Here is a 13,314-nt window from a genome sequence, read left to right on the forward strand (position 1 = left end):
TCAGGTTTTCAGCAAACAGAATAGTTACTGGTTGATGTGTAGCTGATAATTAGGAATGAAAACTGTATTAACCCTATTCTTTGAAGTGTTTTGGGAGAGAAAATAGATTGGTGGATCTGTTGTTTCATCTTCAAGCTTGTATTACTAAGTACAAATGGCTTTAAGAATTTAAGAGAACAAAAAGGAATAGGAAAGTAAACATAAGAAAAAATATATTTGATTTGATAAGTTTTAAATGATCAGTTTGCGGTTTTTAAACAAATCAATTTTTTTTATCATATCCTAGTTTGCTAGACTGTTGGTAATAATAATCTATATTTTGAAGCATCTACTACTTAAAATATCGTTTAAAAATAATTCATAATTTTCCCTTGGTCTTCTGAAATACATTCGTCTTAAGGATTTTCTCCAGTGATAATGTCCATGCACATATTGTTCATGAAATTTGCCCTATAACCTCTATGGTGTCAATGGGACTAACAGTGGTGTTTCCTCTCTACAAATCTGCCAGGAATTTCCTCTCTATTTCTGGAAACTCCTTAGTTTCCTAGTCCAGGTCTTTCTCATGAGGATTGCAGTGAAGTTGCTGTAGAATTGGCAAACTCTCAACCCGACCCAATGCTGCACAGTTTCCCATTGGAGAAATCAGAAGGCCACTAAAGTATAGCAGTGTCCCATGGAGGGTTTCAGTTTATGGTGTGCAGATTAACATCTCTCCCAGGACTAGGTAGGACACATATCACCTCTGTTTCATGTGACATTCTTTGCCCACTTTGATTTATAGTTAAGCTGAATATATCATTGGAAATCACTGTTTATAGTTTCCATAGCTTGTAAGATCCCAGAGAGATATTAAAGATAAACAACTAACCAAGACTTTCAATGGGGCAAGCAGATGGGAGAGGTGGTAGGGAAAAAACTCATGGATATACCCAGTAGATACTGAGCTTTCAGAAATAAGAATAGGAAGGACTCCCAGGCCTGAAGTAATCAAAAATATTTGATTCAGGATCTTATAGCTTGTATCTCAACAACCCAAATCCAGTATTGCTAAGATTTGGAATAAATACATAAACCAAATTTATTCTAGTCTGCAAATTCTTAAATTTTAGATAAAGTATCAGGACCTCATGGGTAGACTGAGAATCCAAATGAACAGGGTAAGTTAAGAGCTCACACTCCAAGCTTCACTCTAAGGGCCAGCGTTATAATCCTAGTCCTGCTACTTATTAAGTATGTGATTTGAAACAAGTTATTTTGTCACTCTATGCTTCAGAGTGTTTTGTTAATAATATAACCTAACTCAAATAATATTTTTCAAATTAATCCATGTGAAGTGTTTTATGCAATTGCTCAGCATATGTTAAGTGCTCAAATCTTAATAATTAGTATTAAGGCAAGATGGAGAGATGTCCATGGTAACAAAATGGTTCAAAGGGAAGGGGATGATGAAAGAAACCACAGGGGAAGTGAAGGGCAGGGCAAGGAGAATTTGAGATGAAATGTATAAGAGTTGGGAACAATGGGAAGGACTGGGGCAGCACTTCATAATGAGAAATATTAGTTTCTATTTCATAACTCCCATTTATGCAAATCAAGCTAATACATCCTGGCCAAAAGCAATGGGCTAATATGGTCAATGTGGAACTTGGCAAATTCTCCTGGTTAACCTACTAAACCCAGGGGAGAATATGGTATTGATGGATTTGTAGTCTAAGTAATAGGTCACCATATGATCCAACAAGGAAGGACTCCAGCAAGACCAGAGGCTATAATTCTATGAGTCATTTTAAACATAATGAGTACATTTAATTTCTCAATAGTAATCCTTATATATAAAATTCCTTGTTTTGAGGTTTGCAACCAGTTTTCTTTTGTAGACTTTTCCCATTACCTTTCCATTTTACTAACTGGCCAATCAATTGCCCAAGAGAGCAGAAGTGGCCTCAGTCAAGATGGAAAATAAAGGCTTGGATCCCTTGGGGAGCAGAGTGCTTACACTTCTGATCAATTTTTTCTTCAGGGATTTTTCTTTCCTTTCCGAATGATTACTGCCAGAAAAATGGGATTACACCATCACAGCCATGTTTAAGACAACAGGTTAGGAGAATTAAAAATTCAACTCATTATAGGAACAAGAGAAGAAATATATAATTGTCTGTGTGTGAACAAAGCAGCCAGGGATCCAATCATTGAAGTCAGACTGATAACCAACCATTCAGCTCGAAAACCTTCCTGTGATAACCCAGAGGCAGATGCTGCAGCTTAATGAAGGGACCAACTGTTTGCAAAACGAAGGGCAGATGGAGGAATCAGATGAGAAAGTGTTTAGCTAGAGTTGTGAAGGGAAAATAGTGCTTAAAAAATCTAAGTCAAAGTTAATGGTCAGAGAAGGGGCATGAAGCTGTGTAACTGCAGGAGGCCAGGAAATGAAATACTTTAAAAATTTGTACTTTGTAAATCTGTCCTTTGAACAGGAAAATAAATGACGTAAGAGGTTTTGGGGAACAAGCGAACAATGGTGATTCCACCAAAATAACTATAAGCCTTGCCAACAACCCCCTTAAATCTGAGCACTTCTGAATAAATAAGACTGGAAAGACTTGACTTCTAGGCTAACTGCCTAATGAGATAAATGATCTATCCCCCTACACTCCTTTCCCCCACTAGTAGTTCCCCTCTTCTCACTGGGAAATAGAACATCAATATTTAGTAAGCAATGGAAGAAATATAATGAGAAAGAATCTGTAAGCATTTGAGAATAGAGAAATAATGATCAGCAAGCCAAACTGCAAGTGTGTAAGGGAGAAACCATGCAACACTTACTTGATAGCCATTTCTTCTCCCAATCAATTGACAACAACCCTGGTTGGGAAAGTCAGCAGCTGTTAGAGAGGAAACAGCTCTATTTATTTTTAGACATAGATAGCCCCAGTTCTCTGTTACCCTCCAAGCACTCTACATATGGTACATTAATTAACACCAACTTGGAGTAGAAATTATGCTAAACATGGGTGAGGAGAAATCCACCAATCTTAAAAAAAAAAAAAAGGAAAAGAATCTTCATAGTGATGATTACAATTTTTCATGAGGAGTAAAGCCTCCTTACATTCCTTTCTATGCATATATGAGGGTACTTCAAAAAGTTCATTGAGGTGTGCCAACACCCCAGGCCCACACTTGAGCCCCTGAGAGGACTGCCCTCAGCCCAACCACAAGCCAAGGTGAGCACAATCCCATGCACCACTGCCCTGGGCCTAGACGCAAACCCTGGAGAGGGTCACCCAAAGCCTGACCAGGAGCCAAGTTGAGCACCTTCCCACATGCCACTGCTGGAGGCCCACACCAAAGCACCAGAGAGGCCCACCCACAGCCCATGCAGGAGCCAAGGTGGTCTACAACAGCCACTGCCATACCTAACTGCCACCTCAAAGATGGCTCACCACCACAGTAGCAACCAGGGTCAACCTACAGGCAGCCCACTGCACACCCGACTACACTGATAGAAGAGTCACCAGCAGAGCATACAAATAGAGGAGGAAGTCTTTCTCCTCACAGCCCACTCCAGAGTAATAGAAGAAACAAGTACCCTACCAGATGCCCAGAGTAATAAAAGAAACAAGTACCTATCAGATGAAAAAATGCTAGAACTACAAATAAACAAGAAAATATGACACCACTGAAGGAATACAATAATTCTCAAGTACCAGACACAATAGGGCAAGAAAACCTTGAAATGTCCAATAAGAAATTCCAAGCGATGATCTTAAGAAAACTCAAAGAGCTAAGAGAAGACGCAAGCAGACAACACAATGAAACAAGGAAAAAATACCCAAGATATGAAAGAGGAAATATAAGAAGAAATTAATACCTTAAAAAAGAATGTAGCAGAACTCCTAGAACTGAAGGATTCACTCAGTGAAATAAAAAACACAGCAGAGAGCTTGGGCAGCAGGCTATAGAGAACAGAAGAAAGAATTTCAGATCTTGAAGATGGTCATTTTGAAATAACCCATGAAAATTTTTTTAAAAAAGAAAGAAAAGAAAAAAAGAATTTTTTAAAAAAGAAGAAACTCTGAGTGAGCTAGCAGACAACCTCAAGTGCACAAACATCTGATTCATGGGTATTCCAGAAGGGGAGGAGAAAGGAAAAGGCACTGAAAACATATGCAAGGAAACAATAACAAAACTTCCCAGGTACAGGAAGAGACATAGACTTTCAGATCCAGGAAGCACAAAGATCTCCAAACCAAAAAGATCCTCTCATAGACACATTATAGGCAAACTGGCAAAGCTCAAAGACAAGGAGGGAATTCTAAAAGCAGCAAGAGAAAAGCATCAAGTCATTGATAAGAGAACCCCCATCAGACTAACAGCAGACTTCTCAAATGAAACCTCACAGGCTAGAAGAAAATGGGATGATATATTCAAAATATTAAAAGAAAAATATTGCCAGCCAAGAACACTATACCCAGCAAGGTTATCCTTCAAAAATGGGGGAGAAATAGTGTATTTCCCTCACACACACACACACACACACACACACACACACACACACACACACACACACACACACACACACAAATTGTGGGAGTTCACTACCACATGACTAGCACTACAAGAAATTCTCAAAGGAGTCCTGCATCCAGAATCTGAAAAATGATAATCACTATCACAGATACACAAGAAAGAGCAAAATATGCCATTAAGAGGAAAATGCAATAACAACTCTAAATGTAAATGGATTAAACTCCCTATTCAAAAGACACAGGCTGATTGACGGAATTTAAAAGCTATACCCAACCATATTCTGTGTTCAAGAGACACTTCCAAGCAGTAAAGACACACACAGACTGAAAGTGAAGGGATGGAAAGATATACCATGCAGATGGAAACCAAAAATGATTAGGAGTAATAATTCTTACATCAGATAAAATACCTTAAACCAAAACCCATAAAAACAGACAAAGAAGGCCATTATATAATGATAAAAGGATCTATCCAGTTAGAAGACATAACAATCATAAATATGTATCCACCCAATACTGGAGAACACAGATATGTAAAGCAAACACTGTTAGACCTGAAAAAAAGAGATTGACCCTAATATAATAATAGTGGGTTACCTCCATACCCTTCTCTCAGCATTGGATAGATCTTTCAGGCAACAAATCAACACAGAAACACAGGATTTAAACTATACCTTAGACCAATTGGACCTGGCAGTTATCTACAGAACATTTCATCCAATAACTACAGAATATACATTCTTCTCATCAGCACATGGAACATCCTACAGGATAGGCCACATGTTAAGTCACAAATCAAGTCTCAACAGATTTAGAAAAATTTTAATCATTCCAAGTATCTTTTCAGACCACAATGGATTAAAACTAAAAATCAATAACAAGTGAAACTCTGCAAGCTATACAAGTGCATGGAAACTAAACAACAAGCTCCTGAATGACCTACGGGTCCAAGAAGAAATTAAACAAGAAACAAAAAAATTCTTGAAACTAACAAAAATAAAGATACATCATACCAAAACCTGTGGGATACTGCAAAAGCAGTACTAAGAGAAAAGTTTATTGCAATAAACACTTGCATCAAAAGAATAGAAAAGCTTCAAATAAACAACATAATGGCATGCCTCAAAGAACTAGAAAAACAACAATCCAATCGTAAAAGTAGTAGATGGAAAGAAATAATTAAGATCAGAGCAACCAAATGATTCAGAGATCCCCCAAAATGATACAAAACATAAGTGAAACAAACAAACAAAAAAGTTGGGGGTTTCTTTTTTTGGAGAAAACAAATAAAATAGACAAACCGTTAGCTAGGTAGAAAGAAAAGAAAAGAAAAGAAAAGAAAAGAAAAGAAAAGAAAGAAAGAAAGAAAGAAAGAAAGAAAGAAAGAAAGAAAGAAAGAAAGAAAGAAAGAAAGAAAGAAAGAAAGAAAGAAAGAAAGAAAGAGAAATAACAATAATCAAAAATGAAAAGGGAGACATTACAACTGATACCACGAAAATATGAAGACTCATTAAAGATTACTATAAACCACTGTATGCCAACAAATATGAAAACCTGTAGGAAATGGATAAACTTCTGAGCACATACAAACTACCAAGACTGAACCAATAAGAAACAGAAAACCTGAAAAGACCAGTAACATGCAACAAGATTGAAACAGTAATTGGAAGTATTCCAACAAAGAAAAACCAGGGCTGGATGGCTTGACAACTGAATTCTATCAAACCTTTAAAGAAGAATTAATACAAATTCTCTTCAAGCTATTCCAAAAAATAGAAACAGAAGTTATTCTCCCAAACTCATTCTATGAGGCCAGCATCACCCTTATACCAAAACCAGACAAAGACACAATGACAACAACAAAAAAAAAAAAAGAAAAGAAAAAAAAGAAAGAAAATTACAGGCCAATATCCTTGATGAACATCATGCAAAAACCCTAAACAAAATATAATCAGTAAGAATACAGCAACATCTCAAAAAAAATTATACACCATGATCAAATAGGATTCATCCCAGGGATGCAAGGATGTTTCAGTATATACAAGTCAATAAATGTGACATACCACATCAACAAAATCAAGAAAAAAAATCCATATGATTATCTCAATAGATGCAGAAAAATCATTTTACAAAATTCAACATCCCTTCACGATAAAGGCTCTCAGCAGATTAGGTATAGAAGGAAATTACCTCAATACAACAAAAGCCATGTATGACAAACCAATTGCCAATAGCATCCTGAATAGGGAAAAGCTGAACTTTTCCCTTAAGAGCAGGAACAAAACAAGGATGCCCATTCACACCACTCCTATTTGACATAGTACTGGAAGAACTAGCCAGAGCAATCAGGCAAGAGAAAGAGATAAAGGGCATCCAGATTGGAAAGGACGAAGTCAAACTGTCCGTGTTTGCAGATGACATGATCTTATACACAGAAAAACCTAAAGACTCTACCAAAAGCTCTTTGAGATGATCAACAATTTCAATAATGTTGCAGGATACAAAATCAACACCCAAATATCAGTTAGCATATTTATAGTCCAATAACAAATTAGAAGAAAAAGAAATCAAAAAAGCAAGCCCATTCATGACAGTTACCAAAAAAGTAAAATGCCTAGGAATCAATTTAACCAAGGAGGTGAAAGATCTCTACAATGAGAACTAAAAAATACTACTGAAAGAAATTAAAGAGGATACAAAAAGGTGGAAACACATACCATTCTCTGGATGGGAAGAATTAACATCAAGAAATGTCCATTCTACCCAAAGTAATCTACAGATTCAATGCAATCCCAATGACATTCTTCACAGAAACAGAAAAAAAAAAAAAAATCCAAACATTCGTATGGAACAATGAAAGACCCTGAATAGCCAAAGCAATCCTGAGCCAAATAAATAAATAAATAAATAAAGCCAGAGGCATAATACTTCCCAACCTCAAATTATATTACAAAGTTATTGTCACCAAAATAGCATGGTGTTGGCATAAAAACAGATACTTGGACCAATGGAATGGAATGGAAAACCTGGGAATCAGCTCACTTGCTTATAGCCAACTGATCTTTGACAAAGGCAATAAGAGCATACATTAGGGAAAAAAACTGCCTCTTCAATAAATGGTGCTGGGAAAATTGGACATCCATAGGCAGAAGAATGAAACTGGACCTGCACCTCTCCACCATATACCAAAATCAACTGAAAATGGATTAAAGCCTTAAATATAAATCTGAAACCATTAAATTAATAAAAAAAAAAAACCCAGGGGAAAGACTCCAGGAAGTAGGATGAGTGAAGAATTTATGAATAATACCCCAAAAGCACAAACAACAAAGAAAAAATAAACAGATAGGATTACATCAAACTAAAAAGTTTCTGCATGGCAAAGGAAAAAATCAACAGAGCAGAAAGATAGCCTACAGAATGGGATGAAATATTTGCAAACTCTACATCTGACAAGGGATTAACATCCAGAATATATAAGAAACTCAAACAACTATATAGCAATAACAACAACAACAACAAAAATCCAGTTTAAAATGTGCAAAGGAGGTGATAGTCTCTTTTCACAGGAAGATATACAAATGTCCAACAAACACATGAAAAAATGCTCAGCATCACTAATCATCAGAGAAGTGCATATCAATACCACATTGTCATATCATCTCACCACAGTTAGACTGGCCACTGTTAAAGAGAATAAAAAATACTGGCAAGGATGCAGAGAAAGTTGAGCTCTTCTTCACTGTTGGTGGGACTGCAAATTAGCACAGACATTAAGGAAAACGGTATGGAGGTTTCTCAACTACAAACAGAGCTACTATGTGATCCAGTGATCCCACTACTGGGTATATATCTAAAGGAATGGAAACCATCATGTTGAAAGGACACCTGCACTCCCATGTTCATCACAGCTCTACTTAAAATAGCCAAAATATGGAACCAACCTAAATTTCCATTGACACATAACTGGATAAGGAAATGTGGTATATACACAATGGAATACTACTCAGCCATAAAAAAAGAAATTCTGCCATTTGCAGCAACGTGGATGAGCCTGGAGAGAATTATCTTAAGTGACATAAGCCAGACACAGAAAGAGAAATACTACATGTTCTCAGTCATAACTGGGTGCTAAGAAAGAAGGAAAGAAAGAACGAATGATAAACAGAAAGAAAGCTAGATAGACAGAAAAAGAGAGCAAGAAAGAGAGAAAAAGAAAGAAAGAGAGAAATAAAGAAAGAAGACAAGACCACAATAATTCAGAAAGAGAGAACAAAGCCAAGGATACTAGAGATAGTGGGGAAGGAGGTTGGGGGGTTTGTGAGTGATAGGTCAGGTGGAGGACGTGGGGAAAGTTTACAATTTGTGATGAATAGGCTAATACTAATAAATAAATAAAAATAAACATACAATAATTTTTAAAAAGTTTGTTGAAAGATTTGTATTATGTTCTAATTATATTTTTCTACAAAGTTTTTGAAGAACTCTTACAGAGCTTTATAAATTTCCCAGTAAAACTAGACTCCATCCTGGGCCTTTTCTCTCAGATCACTAGGATTCATTCATTCAGTCATCCTTCCCTGCCTCCCTCCCTCTTTCTCTTTCTTTCTTTCTTTTTTCACTTCATTCCTCTTCATCCTCAGTGAAGACATTGAGGTGCGATGGAAGACACAGGAATTTTGAAGTTGGCCAGCTTCAGCTTGATTACCAGCACTAAAATGTGTTACTTGTGTGAACTCGGATGAGATGACTAATGTTTCTAGTTCTTGATTTATTCCCATTAGATGGAAATACTAATGCCTATTCAGGTGTGAAGACTAGGAGAATGTGTGTCAGCTATCTGGCATCCATTAGCAATCTCTTTGTTTCCCTGACACCACTTTTCAGCCTCTCTGAAGGTGACAAGAAGGAACAAGGAACATATTTACCCTAACTTATAGAATCAATAGTATATGGGGTCTGAGAAAAAAAGCAGCCACTATTTGAGAGTGATGCAAGGGAGTCAAGAGTCATTGAAGGGCTGCCAATAAGCTACACGTTAATTGTGAGTTGAATAAATTAATAAATAAATAATAGCTTTTATCACAATTCTTTCAAATTTCAACTGTATGACAGGATTAAAGAGAACAAAATAAATTCTTTCAGGGAGCACACAGGAGCTCTTGGTCTTGTGCATAATGTCCCCAGATAGTCACAATATACTTTGACAAATTCACAGAGACGTATTCTGGGTGTGTGAAAACACAGAAAATGATAAAATAACACTTCAAGTGTAGTTTAGAGCCCTTGGATAAGTCAGGGAAGGTTTCTTAGAGAAGAGGATGATTTAAAGATAAATAAGTAACTTCAGGAAGTCAGTGTAGCAGAGACTACAGCATGGGTAAAGTCCAAGAGGCATAAGAGATCATCACGGGTAGTAGGCTTAGCCTAAAGTCGGAGCTGCCTCTTTTATCAATGTCGTATCTGGAGACAAAGGCTTGGGGTGAATCCGTTCATGTGTGTATCTGCCTATGCACCTGTGTGAGTATGTGTCTCAGTCTTTCCCATGGGACCCTTTCTCTTCTAATACCGATACACTATTTTAGACATGTTCCTTTGTAAAGTGAGTTTTCTTCTTCCTGAAAGGGCATGGGGTGGTATGAGCTACCACTAAGTCAAAGAGAAGTTGACATGTTGAATTGCGTTCTGGTGCCACCAGTGGGTATGCACTGCATGCATGTGTGTGTTATCATTCTGGATGAATCAGCCCTAAAAAACAAGGCACACACACACACACATGCATGTACCAGTGAGTCTTACAGATTTCACTAAAACCCTCCCTTCTACATATAGCTGTGGATGGAGGAAGAATCCACAAGAGCTCTTGAAGTACTGATCTATATCATTGTGTTCCCAGCACCTAGCTCAGCACCTGGCATAGAGTATGGCCTTAAAAACGATTTGATGGGGGCTGGCCCCGTGGCTCACTCGGGAGAATGTGGCGCTGATAGAGTTGAGGCTGCGGGTTCAGATCCTATATAGGGATGGCCAGTGTACTCACTGACTGAGCGTGGTGCAGACCACACCAAGCCAGGGGTTATGGTCCCCTTACCGGTCAAAAAAAAAAAAAAAAAAAAAAAAGATGGTATTCTATTCAACCTTCACCAGAGAACGTAAAGATCAGATAATTATGAGAAATTATTCAGCAATACTGTAATGGCATATAATAATGCTGGCTTAGAGTATGGTGTGATTTGTAGATTTCAAAAGTTTTGAACATATGTTGACTTATTAGATCCCATAAACAAATAACCAAGTTATATGGGATGCTTGTCAACTCTGCTTTATCTAGCAAAAATAGTCTCTCAATTACTAAGTGACAGAGTCAAGGCCACAAGATAATGCTTGACAGAGCTGGGACTAGATCTCTACTTTTCTGGTTGATGGTTCAGTGCTAGAATAAAGATCTGCAAAAGGCATTGTGCTTTAGCAACAAGAAAACCAGGACTAATTTTGTCTACTTCAGAGAGGTGGGTTCTTAATATGGGGTAGTTGGAGGAGAGTGGATCTTACAGCCAGGCACAACTGGGCCCAAATCTCATCTCTGGTTACTTGAGTTGTGTGACCTTGGGCAAGTTAACACACTCTCTGAGGCTCAGTTTCTTCATCTGCATTAAGAGTACAAGTACAACCAATGCATGAGGCTCTAACATAGGGTTATGCAAGCTAATATGTATAGACTTGGCACTCATAATTTGTTGGTACTAATTATTATCACTAGATGCACCATGTTTTGGTAGCAGTTAGTCTGTGACAGAGCTATAATAACAAATGGTGAGAATGTGGTTTTTCTCACTGGTTAGTGTACTAGTGAGTTCTGTTGCTTACAACAGAATACTTGAAACTGGGTAATTTATAAGGAAAGGAAATTTATTTCTTACAGTTTTGGAGGCTGGGAAGTCTAAGGTTGAGGGAGCACGTCTGGGAGTAGCTTCTCCCTGCTTGGGGCCTCTGCAGAGTCTCGATATGGTACAGGGTACCACATGGCGAGAGGGGCAAGAGCGTGATGATGTGTTCTCTTCCTCTCTTTATAAAGCCACCAGTGCCACTCCCGAGATAACCCACTCATCCATTAACCCATTAATCAATTAATCCACCAATGGGTTAATACATTCATGAGGTAAGAGCCTTCATGATCTGATCACCTCTTAAAGGCCCCACCTTTCAAATACCATAGTGGGGATTAAGCTTCAACTTGAGCTTTGGAGGGGACACATTCAATCCATGGTGTCAAATACACCCTGGGCACTTCCACTCTCTGTGCCTTGGCACAGTTAAGAATGCCGTTGGAGAAAAAGGACATTAAACTGTAGAACACATTTTACCTTTCTTATGGTTTGTGTTGAGTCGAAGAGAAGGAAAAGAAAGCATAAAGCAAGACTTGGGATGATGGGGACACTAATGAGAATGACACTAAGCCCAAAGGTACAAAACCGATGGAACAGTGACCTAAGAGGGAATGAGATTGCAGCCTTCAGGTGTTTATCAGGAAGGTGTGAGGCATTCTGCCACACTCAGAGACCTTTCACACAATGCAGGTTATACTGAAATTAAGATTTAGGAAGACTCTCATAGCCCTGAGACTGGTTGGACATGTGAATTCAGAAGTGTCAGCTGAAGTGTCAAGCAGCAACACATGGGCCGTCAAAAACTATTTTTCTCTTAAGGAGGTACCTTGGGAAGGAGATGTCATTTAATTTTTTTTTTCTAAATTTCTGTTTTGTTCCCATGTCTTATGCCCCTGACGATAGGCTGTCAATTAATGAGTATGGTTCTTACTAGATAGAAGAAAGGCATGGGGTTAGTACTTCTCCAAGGACATGTTTTCATTACCAGTGACAAAGATACTGATTGTCTTCAGATTCATTATGTCTCCAAACTAAAATGTAGATAAAGATCATCACAGGTGAGTATAAGTGAAACCAGAAAAGTAAAATAGAATCTGTTTAGTAATAATGGGGTGTTTTCTATGGGGCTTTATTCTGATTTTTCAGTTTAAGGGCATGAAGGAGAAATCAGTTTATAGACCCAGAGAATCATTGAATTTTAAGCTGCAAAGATCCCGTGGATGATCAAGTCTATCTCCTTATTTCATAGATGAAAGCATTGAGGTCTAGAAAGGTTCTGTGACTTCCTAGAGGTTATCTAGTGAGTTTACTGGGTAACATCAGAACAGGTACACATAGAATGAGAAAACCCAGATATATACTTAGCTCCTACACAGACTTACTCTGTCCCATAGGCAAAGCTTTTGCAACAGGCAAGTTTCTTGATTTCCCTGTAGAAGAATGAAATGCAGGGAAATTTTCTTTAGACCTTACTTCAAATATATGCACTGAACCTACCCAAAATGGACCATGTTCTTGGTTCCAAAGACATTACATAAAGCCAAGTAGATATCCTTTTCCTTTCTGGGAAACCTCAGTCTCGCAAGGGGTCTGACAGACTTTGAGCTAGAAAAGATGTACCCATTTTATACATGTTATAAGTGAGGCCCAGAACAGCTAAGTAACTGTACCACAGTGACACAGGGAATAATATATGGTGCAGGAGGACCTGGGGCTTTTGGCTTTCTGCTGCTGAGTTCTTTCCATTCTGTCATGTGATATTATTTAAATATGAGCCGACTAGAGTTCACAAAATTAGTTTCTCTTCATTTGCATGAAGTAGCTGAACTTCTAAAGAAATTTTATTTGCAAAAGTTAACATAGTTCTTTTAGGCAGCTTGTCCATAACTGCTGAGGGT

At 37.8% G+C, this 13,314-nt stretch overlaps 1 protein-coding gene across 3 annotated transcripts in view; it reads left to right on the forward strand.

Moving 5' to 3' along the window:
• Positions 1-13,314, forward strand: part of AGBL1 (AGBL carboxypeptidase 1) — an 866,292-nt gene that overhangs the window by 669,930 nt on the left and 183,048 nt on the right. The window lies entirely within an intron of this gene.

Source organism: Cynocephalus volans, chromosome 3 (genome assembly GCF_027409185.1).
Source record: "Cynocephalus volans isolate mCynVol1 chromosome 3, mCynVol1.pri, whole genome shotgun sequence".
NCBI classification, from domain to species: domain Eukaryota; kingdom Metazoa; phylum Chordata; class Mammalia; order Dermoptera; family Cynocephalidae; genus Cynocephalus; species Cynocephalus volans.